Source organism: Pygoscelis adeliae, unplaced genomic scaffold (genome assembly GCF_000699105.1).
Source record: "Pygoscelis adeliae isolate BGI_AS28 unplaced genomic scaffold, ASM69910v1 Scaffold150, whole genome shotgun sequence".
NCBI classification, from domain to species: Eukaryota; Metazoa; Chordata; class Aves; order Sphenisciformes; family Spheniscidae; genus Pygoscelis; species Pygoscelis adeliae.
The window spans coordinates 571,256-590,160 of NW_008823872.1; positions in this window are offsets into that span (position 1 = coordinate 571,256).

Sequence of the window (18,905 nt, forward strand, 5' to 3'; positions counted from 1 at the left end):
CTCTCTGCCTTTCTCCATTTTCACAGGGAGGATGTTAAAAAGAGCTTTTCCTAGAAACTGTGCAGCAGGTAGGATGTTGTGGCGCAGAGCGGGGACTTGCTCTGTTACTCCCCATCTGTGCCAGGAGCTGGTGGGCATTCCCACGGTGGGACACAGGAGATGCTGGGAGAAGATGGAAGGAAGGTAATATGGCTGCAGGCCCCGACTCTGGCGGTGGTTGCTGTCATGCCTGTCATACTGTTAGCTCCTGAATGTTTAGTATACGAAGATGTAAACAATGAGGATCAGTTGTTTTAGGGATGCACTTACTTTTACGCATGTTACAAAACCACCTCTAGTGTCTTGGAAGGAATTGACATTGACAGGACCGAATTGTCTGATAATAAATTTATCAAGATGTTAATGATCATCAGCTTCTCTGTGTACTACTTGGCAAAATCACTACAGGTCTTCCTATTAGCTGGAACTGCTACCCATTTAGGGCTTGCTTTGAAATTTTATCTTTCCACCTTGTTTTCTGTTTCCTCCTTTTTTTTTTTTCTTTTATCAGAGACCTCATCTGTTTGCCAGCATTCTCTGATCAACATCTCTCATGTGTTTCCTATTAAGGCTATGATGTGTCTAGCCATTTTACTTCTCCTGCCCTTTTAAGTGGTGTCAGTCTTTTTGCTTTGCTACTAGTTGCCTTTTATCTCTGCAGTCTCCAATTCTCAGCGCACATCATTACCTAACTCTTTAACTATCTTTTTCTTACTCACTATGACAAATCTCAGAGGCCTGTGGCAAGCCCTTGCCAGGATGTAGCTAACAATGCCTGACTGGTCGTCAGAAGAGGTGGCTTTCCATGAAAAAACAGAAACTCCCTGCTTTTGTGACCTCAGTTGTAGATGTGGGCGTCTGCCAGGCATCTCTGGCATCGGGCATCATCTGAGCACAAGATGCTCTGCCAAACTCAAGCAGATTTCTGCTGGGACCACAGCACAGAAACCTGCATTCCTCCTGCCGGTGCGAGGCCCTGGCGGACGCTGTGCCTGTCTGTAGGTGCCTGATCCTGTCCTCGGTTCCCTGAACTCCGGGGTGTCGGGGTCCGCTTTATCGCGCTGTGGGGTAGCATGCACAGCTAGCTGAGAAGCCCGAGATGCACCTGAAGGCTGGTGCTGGAGCCTTCAGAGATTCGAAGACCTTGCTTAAAAAAGGCAAAACCCCATCAAACTTTATCCAGTATTGATCAAGGTGTTCCTTATGGCCCTGTGAGCTCTCTCTGAGTGTGAGAATTTGCTTGTGAGAATCTGTTTGAGATGTCTATTTTGGCCAGTCTCTGTGCTTTCATGATTATTGTTTTTCTTCCAGGCTTTTCTCTTTCTAGCTGTTTTCTTACATGGTATGCTGTGTATGGTCACCTTAATGTCTGGCTTATTTATTTGTATTTCATGCTGCATTTAATTCAAAAGTGGATGTCACTAATGATCCACAGACAACACCACAGAGCACCACATAACCTCAATCTGTAACTAACTATGGATAGTGTCATCCTACACCGTTACTAAGAATAGCTTCTAAATATATAACCAAACCCCAGACTCCAGGGCCTCCCTCATCTCGAATGACCAGTAATCTTTCCGTCCCAGCTGTCACAGCCCTTCTAGTGGCATTAGGCCCTGACGCTTTGCCAGGGACTGTCCCTGAGCTTGCAGAGGGCTAATCCAGGGGTAACAGATGCTATCTGGTATCCGCACGGACAAAATTATTACAGGGCTCATTTGCAGGCAGTGGACATATGTTACGCAGCCGCTGTCTCTGCAAGTCCACGGAACAGACTTGTCAGAGAAATCAGACACTGGCATCCCCTGATTCCCAAAGCAATGTGAGGCTGGCTAGCCGAGAACTCATCGGGGCCGGCTGGTAGTACACAGTGGTAGAGTGGGTGAGAAGCCGCATGCATAGCCCCTCCCGGCGCTGCTGGTGATGCACACGAGGTCACCTTTCAGCATGCTAGCAGAAGCAGGCAGAAGGCTTAAAATCACAACTCAGACTTAATATAGCAGCTTTTCCCATGCCCTTCGCAGCAGGCGCCGCGGGATGAGCAGCATGCTCTCCCGAGTAGGACAGTGCAGTGCCAGCGCACGGCCACCCCGTTGCAGCTCCGCTCCTGTGTGCGCTGCTCTCAGCGGGTGCACCCAACAAGGCGCTGGGTTTACTCCACGCCGACCCTCATGCACCCGCACAATGCCTGTCCCCATGGGAATTCCTGCGTCCCCTCCCGTTGAGGAGCATGCCCACCGGTGCAGGGAGGCAGGGAAGGCATCGCGCCCACGCTGACCAGGTGCTGGGGTTCTCTCGCTCCCACTCACTGTCACTCAATGTGATGCTGCTGCGGAGCTGGCGGCAAAGACAAGCAGCCAAATAAGAAAATGAAACGTGGTGTGGCCAACTCAATGAAACGCATACAGTGTGGTTCCCCGTCCAAGTAAAAAAAAAACGGAAGAAATCAAATCTCTACTTTTCCCCCTGTCCAATTTTCCATATGAAAAACATGAATAAACGAAAAATCCCCCTGTGAAAGTTTCTCTAAAGGTATATAAAATAAGAGTCAGATTACATCTGATCTATATGACTCGCCTGTAAAGTCTTAATCTGTTCTGGGCTGGTTTATAGCAAAGGTCCTGGATAGCACTTAGAATCAGCTAGAATTCAATCAAAACATTTTTTTCAATTAAAAAAGAAGAAAATCTTCATTAGGGTAATTTCAGCATAAACCCATTATTTTTTCTCACACTAAATTATGAATTAAAAAGACATTTTAAATCCAAATGCAACAACATCAAAAGTTTTAGAACTTTTTTTCTAAAGGAAATCATAAAAATCCAATCAGAACTGATTTTGGGGAAAAAAAAAAAAACAACAAAACAACAACCCACTTCTAGCATTACTTATTTCTAACAGCTCTGTTACAAATGTGATGTCCAATTGCAGAAAATGAAGAGAAAGCGTTCTGTAAATAAATCCCTTTTTGTGCATGCACTTGCCTCCCACTGACAAGAGCCAGCACTTTCTGCAGCATCTGAGCAGCCCTGCACAAACGGCAACCGATGGAGCTCCTGCTGCAGGTCCCACCAGGGAGGCACGCACTGCCGATGCACATGCCCAGAGCCAGTTACTGCTGCTGCTGTGGGGAAGCTGCAGGAGAGACTGGAGGGTAGCTGCCTGACAGCAGTGAAAAGCTTGTGTTGCTCTGGGTTGGTAGCAGTTTATATGCACACTTTTTTCTGAAAGCAAGGGCTTTCCCCTCTGTCCGTAGCTATACGGGAATTCTGCCCCTGTAAATCGGTCACCAGCAAGGCTGTCACCACTTGCCCCTGCAGCAGCTCCGGGCCATGCTGCACCCAGGGGAGCCATTGCAGCAGTGTTAGCACTCGTAACTCTCAGCAATACCCAGCTGCTCCTGGGAAAGGCTGCTTCCAGGGCTTCTGTCCCCTGCGCAGTGACACCTGCAAGAGGATGAGCCTGCAAAGCCCCGTCACTCATGGCCAGGGCTGACACGGCCGCCCCATTCAGCAGAGCGCTTTGAGAAACTGAAGGCCTCACGGATGTCAGCACTGGCACCCCTGCCTGCTGTGGGGAGCCAGGTCTGAGCCATCTCTGCCCAACGCGCAGGCAGCACGCCTGGCCAGCCGCTCAGGCCAGTCTGTGCTCTCTGCACACCCCTGCGGAGGAGGGTCCTGGACGGGTCTGTAATTATGCCTCCCATACGGTCTGTGCTGGCATTCCCAGCTTCAGAAGAGCCCCAGAAACCTCCTCTGAAAATACCCAGAGCATCACAACAATGTGCCATTTCACCCGGTGCCCTACTCTGCCTGCACCCTTCTCGTGAACTTACCAAGCTTGTGCTTTAAGCATTCAGAGATACTAAGGCGGTAATTGGAATAAAAGCATAGAGCTGCTTTTGCTCTAGGTGGAAGAAAATCTACTCATTACTCTTTGAAAAAACCCAAAGCTTTCTATTTTTGTACGAATAAGTGAAGCAGAAGGCAGCAGACAGTCTCTTTGCACAGCTCTATCTTTAGTGGGCGAGTGCTCTTGGTTTCGCCACGCACCTGGGCATGCAAAGCCTCTGGCATTTCTCACAAAATGCCACAGGAAGGGCTGCACAGTGACACCAACAATGTTGAGAAATCACAAGACAGTCCTCATTTTTCAAGTGCAAAGTGAGTGATAACTGTTTAAGAATTCAGCCCCATACATTGAACCAGAAAGGTGTTCCAGCTTAGTTTTCCAGGGGGTATGAAAAGGATTTCCTGCAGTGTGGTTCTTTCAACTCACTTTTCATAAGCTAGTTTTCAACAACATCATCCAAAAGCCATTAGTTTCATTGTATGTATCATGCAGGGTTATTTAGTAGGTCAGAAGGAAAATTTAAATGGACAGGTGCTTTAAATTACAAAATGGTGGAGGTGGTTAATAAAAAAATACTAGAAAACATTGGTAACCTTATTTCGGGCTTGAAGTGGGTTCTGTAGCTGATGGGCAAATGGCTTGGAGAAACATTGAGATCTGTCAGAAGTGGTAGGTTCAAAATGCATTCAGGAAATCAAGCTGCTCCCCAGAGATCAGAGCACAGTGCATGCTTCCCAGACGTTATGCACCTTTAAAACTATTTATTTCCTCTTGGATATTTGCACTGTGGGGACAATTAATTACATGACACAAACGTCCTATATGTGTGACACAGAGAGAAACCTCAAAACACTTGTATTTCTTGTCACAACCTGAAAGGTGTGAGAACCACGATGGGCTGCCCCCAGGTACACTGCAGCTGACCTGAGAAGAGACTGAACCCCCCTCTGCACTTCTGTGCCTTGGGCTGCACAGATGCGAGGAAGGAAGAGGAGACTGTCCCGAGCTCAGGGTGCTTCAGCCATAACCAATAACCCACCTCTACCCTGCTCTGAGTATCCAGCCTTGTACCAAGACTGTATAATGGTCTAACACCACCTAACAAGAACCAAGCAAGGGGCTCCTTGCAGCTGAGCATCTGTGGTGCGCACTGGCCACCAGCGTTATCCAGAAGCTGGCAAATGACCTCAGCAACAGTTTAGCAGCCTCCTGCCACCGCCTCACCGGCTGACACAGTGCACGGATACAGCACGCAGAGCACAGATACAGCACCCAGTGCACAGTCCTGGGACCTTTCAGCACCCAGGGACTACTGGGGTCACAGTTCGTACCGCCACCTCTTGGCTCCTTGTCCAGAGTTAGCCAGCACCTATGCAAAGGCAGAGCAGGGCTGTGACACAGGGACATGGAGGATACAGTCACATGTGTGCAGCAAGTCCTACCGCACGTGCATGAGGGACTATAATCACCCAGAAATCCTACCAGTATCAGCGAGGCAGCTCAGGAAGAGTGGTACTAGCACAAAGGAGAAAAACACAGGAAGGATTTAACAGGGAGATGAAGTGGATTTCATACATTGGAGGCTACTTATTGAGATGTCTACTGAAAGATCGGTGCTTGTAATGCGTTCATGTATACAGCATGCAACAAGGGCAAGTCTGGTTTGCATAAGCATTCCCCAACATCACCACGTCTTATCTGATTCCTTTGGCTCAGAGATCAGGCTGGAAAAACCTAATGGGAGTCAACTGCTTTCCAAGATGCTTGATATTTCCTAATTATTCCAGGTTGGAAACATGTCAACAGCTAGAGCAGAGATGCTTTAGTATCTATTAATTCCTGGCCAAATTCAGACTGTTCCTCTGTTCTTGAAGCTCAGAGCACAGGAGGAAGGATGAAGGCAATTAAGTTGTAGGAAAAAGCTACTCAGTACAGCAGGCAGTAACAGGGAACAGGGAAATCACTGACGGCATGACTGGCAGCTGGGACAGCAAAAGCTTTGGACTGACCCGTTGATGCTTTCCACACTGCCCAGGACAGCTCAGGACCATGGGGGTCCCTCCGGCAGGGGTGGGAGGCTTGCAAAAACACAGCCTCCTGCCACGCACGTGCCTGCAGGATGTTCTCAGGCTTCAAATGCGATTCCCTTCTGAGGCTTGAAAGAAAGTTTGTCTTTATTTGTCCACAGTTTGTCTTGCCAGACTGCAGAGAGGTTAGCATCTTTAACTAGTTTGGTTGATGCTGCCCCAACCTGACTGAACTGTGCCCTTTAGCCACCCTAGACCTCGTTAGGATCTGACCTTGAGGCTGTGGAGAGAGGAAATGCACAGTCACAGGGAACAACAGGAAATAAAAGGAGCAAACCCCCTGATTTTTTCTGTCTTGGATGCCCTGATGATGTAGCCTCAGATGATGATGTGCAGCCAGTGTTTGGGTAAGAGGACAGGGTTACTGTCTGAGCCCCAGAAAACAAGGCTGCATGCTCTGTGCTTCATTAGACCACTCATCCTGTGAGACATGCTCTAGGCAGCATGGCTCTCAGTCACTGGAAATTCCAGCTTTTTTTTTTCCTCTGCATCTTCCCCCTGTGTGCATAGTTTGCATGCCAGGGGATGAGCTTCTCTGCCCACATGCTTTTCTGATTGTTTGGTTGGCGGACTCCTTGCGGACATGAAAAGATTGAACAACTTGTGCCAACGCGCTATGAAATCTAATAAACTAATTGCTGCAGGAGCAGGTGATGTTTTGGACTTTGGTCTGGAAAATATACACATGTGTATATTTGGTATGGTATAGCATGCCTAGTGTTGTCTCCTTTCTAGTAAGAAAGGATGGAAGAATCTATAGGATACCTTTGTTTCATGCAGTGTAGTATGCATGCCATTATGCAGACAACACATACTTTAGAAATGAATACTACATGCTGTCAAAATGACAGACGCATTTTGTATCCCAGAAAAACATTTTAATCTGTTACAGTGGGCCAAATCCTTCTGCTGCCTGGTCATTTGGGTTCTGATGGCATTGGTGAATCTGAAATCTGAACATACAGTCTAGCTGTGGGATGCTAAACCCAGATTGTGAGATGTGTTGCACTGAGACGAAAATTACTATGCCATTAAGGATTGTATGGTTTTGTGTAGTAAACACGCTTTAGAAGCCAAACTTTGCTTATTTTATCCATACTAGAAACCTATTGGAAAAATGTGATATTAAATAGTTGAGACAGGCAGAATTTGGCCTGGAATCTGGATTTCACATCTGAGGTTTTTAAAATCAAAGGAACAAATACCATAACATAAAAGCAGCCTTTTTAAATGAAGGAATAACACACAAAAATTTCTATTGGGTTCCTTCTAATACTGATTTGGGCTTCCACTCATCGCAGGATAAACTGACATGGTCAGCGTTGTCAGTAACAAACTGCAATCTAGCCTAGAACTATATTTGCTCATAATGAAGCTTGGAAGTAACATTTCCTTCCTAACTACTGGAAGTGGGAAGTCATCCACAGAGTTAAGATTTTGAAAACCCTGAAAATAACTTCTGACTATTTTTGCTTCCTCACCTAAATGTACAAGCATATGTCAGATCCTCAGAGATCATCTACTTTACATCAGTAATTCAGTGCCTCTGTGAATACTGAAAACTTTTAGCTACGCCCATGAAAAAGCAGGCAGTATGCTATAGCTGATATATATATATATATATATACCCGATTTCAGCACAGGGACAGATTCACACTCTGCCTCCAGGGATGTTCTGCCAGCAGCACAGGCTGCGACCCACCACCCACTCCTCACCAGAGTTGGTCCTGCCTGTCCCACGGCCTTGGGGAGCACCTTGCCCTGGACTGGAGCCCCCAGGAAGCCGGGGACACCCGCAGCAGCCCCGGTGGCTCAGCTGCTGCCTTGCTGACCTTGAAGCAGAAGCTGCGCCCCAGGAGCACCCTCTTTGCCATCTGGCCTGGCGCCTCGACCCCTTTTCCCCCCCCTCAGTTTTACACAATCACCCTAGATGCCCCCACTCTGATCAAAAAGCTCTAGCTGCTCTCATGGTAGCAGCAAATGAGGCATCATGAACACGGCCAATTATCACAGAATTGGCAACATCATTTGGGCAAATTCCAGCACCTGTAGCTGGGGTTGGCCAGGCTGGCCTGCGCCTGTCTCCAGTGCTGATGAACAAGTGAAAACGGAGTGCAAATGAAAGCCAGGATACCCACAGGGTTGCCCCACGCTGTTGGTGCTGTTACAGTGCAGAGCGGGAAAGAGAGCGGCCCTTGAGGACAGACCCAGCGCTGGGATCTGCAGCCAGGCCTCACCCGTCACCCTGGTCATGCCACGGCAGGAGCGGCCGGGCTCTACCTCCAGCTAACGAACCCCAACACCGCGCACCGCAACACCTGCCGAGCGGTGGTTTTGTGAGGAAGCACAGTGACTGCCCTGTGGTTTTGTGAGGAAGCACAGTGACTGCCCCGTGTCCGAGACTGACACCGCTGCTCCTGACAGCAGCGAGGAGCCGGGCTTTGAGAGGAGAAACCCGAGGGGGTGCGTCCCGGGCCGCCCGCCCCCCGGGGGGGGAGCCAGTCTGCCTGGCCTCAGAGCACGGGGCACGAGGACTTCAGGAGGTTTTCATTAAACTTGTGTGCAGGAGTAAAACTCGAAAAGATTACACGTAGGCCCAGATACTGCCCTGAGCGGCATCCTGACGTGTTTCAAACTGAGCCTAAACTAACACGGGATCATACATGTGTTTTGAATGTTTTTGGCATTTCTTTAGCGTGCTCGCAGTGTTTGTACTACTAAACCACAGCTTCCTTCTTTGGGGAAAATAAGAAAGGTCAGAGGAATATCTAATAAACACAAGCAGAAAAAAAGCAAGACGCATTTCACATCCTGCTGGTATGTAACTGAAATGCTTAAGCTACCAGGAAAGTGCAGTTTTGAATATTTGCTCTGGTAGCTGCATGGCTGCCCTTACACGAGGCCGAACGCTCCCCCCAGGCCCTGCTCTGCCGCCACTTGTCCTCAGCTCGCTGCAACCGCCTGGTTTTCCTCGGCACGGACACGCAGCTGGAAACTGACCTTTTCTCCAGCCCTCCTTCCCCGAGCAGGGCCGCGCTGCAGCCCCCATGGCAGCAGGGCAGCTTCTGTGAGACAAGAGACAAGGAACGTTAGAAGCCATCCTGTCTTATAAGAAAGCGGATTTTTGGAAGCTATTTCAGTTGGGGTTCAAACATGAACAATGAAGCTAAGTCTATGAAGTTTCATATGTTAAAACCTGACACAGGAATTTTTAGCGTGCAGAAGATAAAAGAAAGAACCCTCAGCCTCTACATTTTCATGTGTTTTATCCTCAGAAAAGAGGATTTGGACAATCTAGCTTGAGCTTTCGCTGTTGCTGATTTTTGCATTGATCTGAATAAGTAATGCTTGCGTTAAGGCAAACCTGTGCCTCATCCGGACTTAAAACCTCCATAGAAGGCAGCATTTGCCCTGTCTTTGGTTATCTGCACAAAAGCTTAATTACTGTTATTACTAAAGATGAATGCTTTATTCCAGTTTTGTCTTATTTCAGTGCATTTAGTGTATTCAGTCTCCTAGCTCTGTGTGCCAGGTAGAAGTTGTTGAAACTTTGGTTTACTGGTTGGTTTTTTTTCCTTTGTTGTTAAAACATCTATCATTAAAGTAACTGAAAGAAAACATTCAGATTTTAACAAAACATTACTGTAAGTGAAATAAACAGCTAGTATTGCTTAAAATGCTCCAGTCATTTATGTTTTGCATTTTCATGCATCCAGCCTCACTTTTACAGTTCTCCCTTTCCACTCTAGTGAAATAGCCTTCAATGAGAAAGTAGATGCAAGAGTAGCTGCTATTTCTCTAATTTTTAAAAGCAAGCAAACAACAGAAAAATTATCCCCCCCCCAGTTTTCCTCAGGGAAAAAGGAAAGAAATGAGAGAGTCCTCCTTCCACTTCCTTTTTCTAGGTTTCTGTTCCCCTACTAAGAATTCAAAAGAACAAACAAACTAAAAATACAGTGGAAAAATGAAGTTATTCTACTTATTTTAAAATGAGATTAATTCTTAATACAAATTTTACAGTAATAAAGCCCTATGACAAAATTTATATTTCTACACAAAATTACTTGAATGTAACATGATGCTTTTAAAAAAAACAACTTTGTTTATTATGGCAAATGGTTAGATGAGAGGTTTTGGCTGAACAATCATCTGAAGTGGTTTTATTCTAAGCACAGAGCATCCTCTGCTGTTGCGTATCCTCTCCTGTCTGGGTGCCTACGAACTCAGTGGTCTCTCAGCCCTGCCACCCTCTACACGCACCAGTGTGGTCCTTCGAGTCCTTGGCAGTGGATGACAATCCCATGCCTGTCAATGTCATGGGATGGAAAGAGGGTGAAAAGCCGATTTGGAAGTAGAGAGCCAGCACATGAAGCCGTCACGGGGTGTTTCCCAGCCAGCACATGGGGTCTGCCCTCTCCTCCCATGCCCTGGAGCAGCTGGCTGCCCCAAGTGGGGCAGGGAAGCCATCTGCCCCCCAAAACCTCCTCCGCTGCACCCCATCTGCTCCGGCAGCAGGGCAGTTTCCTCCCCATCCCAAACACCCTCCAGCTCTCCGTGGGCATGGCTGAGCTGTGCATGCACGGGGAGGGCACTCCACCAACACCGGGGCAGGGAGCAGGGCAGGGGTGACAGCAGAGTCCATCCCCCCCCATGCCCTGGGGAAGGGTCCTTCTGCACAGGGTACAGGGGAAGGTGCCTGTGCAGAAAGGAGAGGGAAGGGGCAGCAGCCTGGCTAGCCCAGACAAGGAGAGCGGACACCTATCCTGCTGAGATAGCACTAGACAGGCACCTTTATTGCCCAAGAAAGCAGCTTTTGTACAAAATACCTCGTCTCTCTTATTCCAGTAGTATTACAACTGTAAAAATCACACCTATGAAATTTTATATTAGATGGATTAAGAGGAATTCACTTCAGTAAAACTTCATGAGAGCAAATCTTGCAGTTTTATGGTGTTTAGGTGTGAATTTTCCATTCTCTTGATGACTTTTTTCTTGTTCGCAACCAGAGCTCAAGCTTGCACTGAGCTGGCACATGACAGTGAAGAAATACATCACCAGCCTGTTGTGACTTAGTGCAGAAGCCAACCCCAGGGCAGCTCAAGCCAGCAGAGAACGTCACAGGTCCTCCAGGGAGGAATAGCCCAACCCTCAAATGACCTGTTTTCAATCTGCCTCATTCAAAAAGGCCCCCAAACAGGGAAATCCAGAGCCCTCAGATTTGGTTTTGTGTATCAAGCTAAAAATAAACACCAAAATTGAAAAAAGGACCAGGTGAAATCAGTGATTTTTGCCTGGTTTCCATCCAAAACCTCAAAGCTGCTCAGGTCGTACCAAAACTCACACAGGTTCACCAAAAGCTCACCTGGTTTCCAGTTTCATTGCCAGAGTTCTGCATAGCTTTACAGGAATCCCAATTAAACCCAGAGCGAATCCCTTGTGAAGCCCTAGGTATAGTACTTCTATATTCTGCCTTTTTTTATGCCTACACCCAAATCGCTGCCAAATCGAGGCATCTATAACTATTGGAAACACTTCAATTATTTAAGAGTACATGCACAGTGGAGAGTCAATTAAAATCACTGACATGCTTTTTTTTTGTGTTGTAAGTGTTCCCATTTGGAAGCAATTCAACTCAAATTCTAGCAAAGCCCTTCAGAGCATATTGAACTGATTTAAGGAGTTTGCGTCCAAAAAATTTGAAATTTAAACAATGAAAAAAAGAGGTTAAAAGGCACATTAATGGTTGTTTATAAATCATGCCCTCAAATGTTAAGAAAACACACTGCCTTCCTTGTTGGGAGGAGGGAAAAAAGAACATACAGTAGATGCACAGATGTGGGCAGGGGATTAGGTGAGGTTTCCCCAGTGCCCTGGCAAAGCAGCCCAGGCCAAAGGCTGACAGGGCAGGAGGGTGGGCGAGGGGCCACGGCCCCGGCCAGGCTGCAGCTCCGGCCGGCTGCACCGCGGCAGCACTGGAGCCACGCAGCCACTCCCCGTCAGAGGCACCGGACCCTACCATAGACTGCTGCTGTGTCCTCGCCCCTCCCTGCCAGGACAGCTGAAAGTTGTGCTGTGCCATCAGCCTGCTGGGACCCATTTTCAGGGGATACTTTTTTAAAAACAAAATGCTTCTGCTATTCTTTTTTAACATCTCATTTTTAGACTAGTTGAGAGCAAGCTCCACCAAGACGGAGCCTGAATCCAAGGGAATAATATTAGCACACCTGAACAGTGCTTTTTTTTTCCTTGCATGCACTTACGAAAAATGAAAGGGATCTGCTTTCATCTGTCTGAAAACAACAATTTCCTATGAAAGATCTTTAGCCCTGGGGGTGCTGTGGGTGTCTCTGCCCCTCCCCATCAATATTTTTTTGCCTGCACAAATGGAAAAAATTGGGGCAGCCCCTAGGCTATTAATACTTCTCCAAAGGTTTTTCTCAAAATAAAACAAAAACCAAAAGCATAAAAAAACCCCTAGTGACTGCTGCAGAATGGGTATGGAAAATCGAGAGACTTCCCAGAATTGCTCCAAATTCAAAATCCCCTGGGGAAGTGGGCCTTGTTTTATAACTAGCATAGGAGCCAGTGACTCCAACAGGGGTGGAGGCACACACGCAAAAAGACACAGGAAGAGACGTGGTATTGAGGGAATTCACCCACAGGCTGTGAAGGGGAGGGAGAAAAGCAGGGACATGGGGAACGATCACAGACCTGCTCTAGAGCACACGGCGAGCAATACCTGCACCTTTGCTCACACCTCTTCCCCTGGGCCTGTGCCCTCTACACGAGCACCATCCCTGCGGCTCCCGGGGGCTGTGCCAGCACACTGCCGGAGGGGCAGCGCTGCGGCCAGAGGAGCTGGGCAGGCACCAGGGTCAGTGTCCGCTCTGAGAGCCGGAGACCCACTGCTGCAGGAGAGAGGTGGATGTTGAGAGCTGCCTTTGCTCTTTGGAAACAGCAAATATCCCCAGTCCAACAGCTGTCTTGGTGCTCTTGCACAATGGCTGTGGTGCTGCTAGCATCATTGGAAACTAGGGTCCAAGAAGATCTTCTGGACTCCCAAAATGCTACGTGCCAAAATTAGAGGCAGCTTGGAAAACGTGCCTGCAGTTAAATAAGTAAGTGCCCTGGCAAGCACAGTGAAGCCTCCATCTCCCACCTGTGCCCTTCATGCACACAGTTTGCTTACAGACATCTAGGCTGCTGCTAGGCGTTCCGCTGACATGTTTGTCTTTGTGCATCCTGCAGAGCTGCATAGTTACCTAACAAAAAGCACCAATGGAAACTTGAGGCTAACTTAATGCCTGTCTTGTGGGTTCAGTTCTCTCTCTGTTTGTGCAACTACATCTTGCTATAGATGAGGATGGGTGCATGGGGAATCACCCCCGCATTGGAAAAAAGCCCTGTTCCCCGTGCACCCAGCCGCCCCCCTCTCCCCTCCTGTTAGGCAGCCCTGCCTTGCTCCAGCCCCCTGGCACTGCAGCAGACAGGATAAGCGGGCAGGTCACTGCCTTGGCGCTAATGGCTGGAGCATGGATCTAGACCTGCCTTTCAGAGCAAAGCAGCTCACTGCAAAGCTCACAACAGGTACCGCAGCAGTACCCACTTGGCTGTCCCCACTTGCTCTGCTGTGTGTGCCTCATGTCACTGAGTGGTGTGTGCTGCTGCCTCCCTCCCGCAGAGCCTCACAGGCTGCAACTCCCATGGTCCCTGCTCCCATCACTTGCCTGCATCTTTGAGACAAACAAGAGTTTCTGGCAAAGGATTTCTCAGCCCATCAAGTGCTTTCCTGCCTGGAAGCAGGGTTTTGTGTGAAAAGCGCAGTAGGCACAGGCTTTACAGAGGGGTATACTTCTTCATGCCACACCCAGCTGCATTCAGAGACAGCTGTTCTCCCCAAACCCCTCGCATCAATAAGGACTGCAGTATCTCCGCAGACGGGTGCTTCTAGTGTTAATGAAACAGCTGCTGAGATCTCCAAATCCCTCCTGCACAGAGAATGCCACTACCAGAACAGTCAGGAGGCAGCTCAGCTCGGTCTGTCTGGCTACAGCCCTTCTCTTCCTTTCCATCATGTTTCTTTACCGCCTCTGTGCTTTTCTCGCTGTTTGAGCTGCAGAGGAGCGAGCCCTCCCTCCATTTACATCTCTTCCTCCTGCAAGGGCACAAGGTCGCTCCTAGCACATGTGCGCAGGACAAAGCCTCCTGCCACCACTCCTGGTTCTCCCCGAATGCTGCTGGCTGCCCTGTGGTGGCACTCACTGAGCTTTTAGCTTTTTGAATAATTTACGATATTATTGAGACTGGGCATAGCCAGAAAGAATTTAACTCCCTGCATTGCTGTCCCAGACTCTGCAGGCAGCGAGTGCCGCAGCAGCAGAGCTTGTGGCGAAGCGTGTGCATTCGCTCCCGACAGGAGAGGCCCGGCTTGGAGACAGACTGGTGGCTCCCAGGGCTGTCGAGGTTCGTGCTCGCTGGTGAGAACACTGCTCTCTGCCAAGCTACAGGGAAAACCAGATTTCAGCTAGGGAGTCTGCCTGGCAGGCCAGGGTCATACACAGAGGGAAGCTGTGTAAAGCTGAAGTGGGTTCTTTGGTGCGGTTTAATGGCAAAGGGAAAGCATGTAGGGAAGAAACAAAATGGAAACAGATTAAGAGCAAAGCAGTGTTAGACACAATGCCCCTGTGAAAGTTTTTGAGAGTGTATCCATACAGTCATCCTGCCAGCAGGAAGGGGTCTGAGTCTAATCTCTCAGCGGCATAAACATTGCTGAAGAAAGCCGAATCAAACTGATACAAAACCAATGAGAAGCATCTGTGCTGTATCCACATGGACCTTCCTCAAAGATATCCTGAACAGACCTAAGCTGCATACTGAGCAAGTGTAACTTTCCCACACTGCTTCTTTGCTCCCATCTTCTCCCGTCCCTTACCTTTCCCTCTACTTATCAGCAAAAGAAGCAGGGACATTTCTCCCCAAAATTATAAAACAGCGATTAGCAAACAGTGCAAATGATGTTGTAGTGGGCTACAGGCATGTGTATCCCACAAGCAGAACCTCAGAGCTCCAAAGGTTTTGTCAGTGGGATGTTCTGCCTTGGGACATCACAAACTGGGCTGAGCAAACTGGGCTAGCTGGAACCAGGATTTAACACACATAAGACAGGGTTCCTCATGGTTTCAGAACTTCAGGTGAGTGTTTACTTTTGCAGGCTGGGCTAACAATCTGGGGGCCAGACACTTACTAACAGCTCTGTGTCATACCTGGGATCAGCAAACCACTGAAAATTCTGCAAGGGAGCTCACTTTCTGGTGGATTTCCAGGGAAAATCCCAGAGTCTCTGAACATCAGATGCCTAAACTGAGCCCTGAAGCCCTCTGTGATTTGGCAAGATGAACAGGGACAGCTACACAGCCCGCATCGTCCTCCAGTGCTGGGTGATGCTTCTGCATGTACGTGACCCTGCTGAGATGCCTGGGCCATCTTGCTGTGCAAGAGCAGCAAGCAAACATTGTGGCTGTGCCTAGTCTAGCACAGCACAGACCTCAGCACTTGGCTCTTTAATCTGTTCCCCTCCTCCTTGCTGTTATTTATAACTGTTTAAAGCACCTATTGAGCCCTGTCTGTAAAAGGCCTGGGTGCTTTTTGATCATGCCATGAATCTTTTCCTCACAGACTTCTCCTGGACCTACGCAGTTTTCCTGAAGAGCTGCATACACTTCTGTTCTTTTCAGAGGAGGAGTCCCAAGCGAGGATTACAGAGCTATAAAAGCGGAAGCAGACTGCTTGGCAGAGCATTCCTTGAGATTTGCCAGCCTAAGCACACAGATGTTTCTCAGATGGGTGAATTTGGAAATGAAGATCTACGTGGCATCTGTCAAAGGGCTAGTGTTTCTGATCTGCGACAAACACTGCGCAGGATCCTGTCTGTCCTGCCAGGCTAACGCTGCACACAGCAGATCTACCCATCACTAAAGCTAATCCCAAGTAATTTATTAATCTTCTTGTGCGCACTCGTTTGTACCTCATAATTCTCTTGTCCATAATGAAAAATTATCTCTCGTTGCAGTTGTCCTTCCAGAGCCAAGGAGAGCTGCAGCAAAGGCATCCAAATGCTTTTTGGATGATGGACCACCCCTTAACTACATGTTTGACATAGTAGTCCTCAAATGTGCCTGCAAACCCCCTTGGAGGGAGGTGTTTCTGAATTGTAACTGCAGTAACTTTCTTCCAATTATTTTCTTCAAGGAGCTGATCAGAGTGGAAGTGAGCAGCAGCTCAGACACCGGCGCAGGGCAGAATGCTGGCAGTACGCCCCAGTGCTGGCTGCTGCAGGAGAGGGAGCTTTTTGGTCTGCATCCAGTCCCAAAATTTGTTCCTCCCAATGGCCTGTGCCTCAGTGAGAACAGGACTTTTACCTCAAACAACTCAAGTGGTGGCCACACTCGAGGCTCACATCCACCACTGCTCAGGGCTGATCTGGTGCTCAGGGTCCAGTACAAGGGCAAAAGGGGTACAACTGCAAAAAATGCCGCGCTGGACCCATTGTAGTGCTTCCCCTTCATCCCAGCACTGCTGAGAGGTCCTGCAAGCCTACCTGCCTGCTTGCTGGGATGCGCGAGGAGCTTTCATCCATGCCCAGAGCTCACTTGCTCTGTGTGGAAGGCAACACCTCCTGCTGCAGATGGGCCTGCGGTGTTTCACCTCTCACAAGCGCAATGGCAAAGCTGCTTTGGCAGTGCTCGCTCCTACAGACGGCAGAAGTTCCCTGCTCTGAGCAGGGGCAAGCTATAGATAGGGGCAGAGAAGATGAAAAGGATGTACAAACACCAGAACACATTTGCTCATCGTGAATCCCAAATCATAATTCTTCACTTCGGAGCATGCAATAAAAATTCAACTGCAAAGTGCTTACAGTTGTTGTAATATTCTGTAAATCACAAAAGAAAGAGAAAAGAATTAGGCTACAGGTTTCTGAGGAGTTATGAATAATGGATTGTCAGCCTCAGTTCAGACCCATGCTAAAAATCTTTTTAACTAATGCATTAACTCTTTCACTGCTACTGCAGATGAAAGCATTAGGGTCACAAGATGTTACAATTTCAACATCCTGTTCCAATTCATCCAGATATATTGTAGGTGCCTGTTGGACCCAACTCCCCTTTCTGCAGAGTGAGATTTCACATTCAAAGCTGCTGAGAGTGTTAATTAATTACAAGAGTATTGCAGAAAACATAGGGAACTCATGTGCCTACATAAAAAAGTCTGTCAAAAGTAATCAAATGAAGAAGCCATGAAAAAGGGAAAGGGATTACTGGTAATCCCTCATAACGATACTCAGTCTGCAACATGCAATTCTTGCACAGAGGATAAAAAAATACAATCATCCATAATTGTCATTCAATGCTTTTTTCCTCAAACAGTGCCTTGGGCTCCTGTGGTACACTCCAAGTTGTCTTTACATCTGCTGCCAAGATAAATGCCCACAAACAAGAGAATCCCAGTCCTTGCCGCCACTCCCTGTCCCGTGCCCTGCCGGGCAGGGTGAGCCGCAGCCCCATACAATGCGGCTGTACCAGCAATGGGTACGTCTCTGCGTTTGCTTGGAGCAGATCCCCACCCCGAGCGCTCAGTTCTGCACTCCTGGCTGCAGTGGGACAGAACGCGCTTTATTTAATGCCTTGAAATTGTTCCTCTGCTCTGCCACTTGGATTCACTTCACAGGGGCTTCCATGATTTCACCTCCACCCTTCAGAGTGCGACATTCCTCACTACTTTGCAATGAAGACAGAGGTGTCTGGTGCAAAAAGGGATGTGGCTTGCTGCTCTGAATAGCTGCATGGAGAATGCAGTTGGTTTAGGCACAAGGTTAATAACACAGAGGCTCTGCAGAGGAGGTGAAGTGACATGAAACGCATCACGCTCGTTCAGCTACGTTGCACTTTTCCTTGGGGTTGCTGCTCCCTTGCTGCCTCCTACTCCACCTTGCTACCACTGACCTCTGCTGTCAGGGCACCCCCAAAGCCCCCTTCTTGCTGTGGAGAGCGTGGTACCTGGCTGTAAGCAAGCAAGAGGCTCAGGAAACGGGTAACTTCCAGCAGCAGGACAGCAGATGAGTGTTTTCTAAGGTGACCTTGCCTGACTGCTCATTTCTCACTGCTGGAAACCTCATCAGACTCCAGCATTCAGTGACTCTAGGTGTCCTGCACTTGAGAACTTGCCTGTTCCCTCCTGGAAGCCAACAGGCAGTAGAGCAGCCGTGCAAGCAAAGGGGAGCAGGCAGGCCCACTGCCAGGCAAGCATACCAGACAGCACGTCTGACCTCAGGAATATTGATTAATATGAGGACATGACTGTCTGCAGAATGTCTAGCAAAGTGCAGCACCGAATTTCATTCATAGACATTTTAAAAAGGCACAAATCCATCTGTGAGCCTACCAAGCCTCATGCTGCGTTCATTCCCTCCCCTTTTCCAGCAGCAAGCCTGAGCACTGGGCAGGCACTGGGCAGCAGAGAGGTGCTGTCTGCTGGTAGCAACTTCCCTCCTACCACCGAGCACTCCAGCGAGGCCAGGTCTCCAGCATGTGCATTCAGCTGTGCCAGTAAATACACTAAATATTAAAATAGCATAATGGCAACAGTAAATAATAATGTTTTGACCTCATACACTCTTTGATCTGGGGATAACAGACATTTACAAACAGAATTTAGTGAGGAACAGACCCTCCAGTGCCAACTGCCTCTGCTCTGCTCTAGACCACACTGCCTTGCAGCTGAAGAAAGCAAGCAACCCTGCCACACTATTTATTTTTTTATTTCTATCTCTGACCTGCTAGATTTCATTCTGCAAGTGTTACAATGGACTGCAGTTAAACCTTGCAGGGCAGACGTGGCTGGTGAGGAGGGATGCTCACAGCCCAGTGC